Genomic DNA, 596 nt, shown 5'->3' on the forward strand with positions numbered 1-596 from the left:
AAACTTGATGCTTAATTTCCCATGTAAATATTGTTTTATGATGCTTACACTTTGTAGATGTTAGAGCAGTCAGAAAGGATTTCTTGCTACTTATCAATATAATTGTGAATTCAGTTTAGTAGTAATAGGGGATACAAAGAAACAATTCTCTAAAAGAAAAAAATCATTGACATAAAATCCCATACTATATAGACAAAAAAAAAAAATCATCATACATGCACTAAGTTTGCACTGTTACTGATATGATTCCCAAGATACTTGTAGTTCTGATTCCAAAACAAGCTGATGTTACTCTTAGAGACGCTTACGCAAGCAGCGTTTAAGATTTTCATTATAACTCAGAATGAAGTATAAATGAATTAGGAAATCAGACAGAGCAGTACAATTGTTTCTCTTTCTGTTGTGAACTGTAACTTCAATTTGATATATTTGCCTCACGCACACCTGAGAACGTGTATTCACGCAAATTCTTTCACAAAAGTTACACATCCCGGTTTCCCTTTGCTTTTGATGTACTTTTTCATTCCATTTCATGTGAACTATATAAATGTATATAAATGTTATTTTTCACATAATTTTAAGAGCAAAGCAATGAT

The sequence above is a fragment of the Penaeus monodon genome, chromosome 23, assembly GCF_015228065.2.
Source record: "Penaeus monodon isolate SGIC_2016 chromosome 23, NSTDA_Pmon_1, whole genome shotgun sequence".
Lineage (NCBI taxonomy): Eukaryota > Metazoa > Arthropoda > Malacostraca > Decapoda > Penaeidae > Penaeus > Penaeus monodon.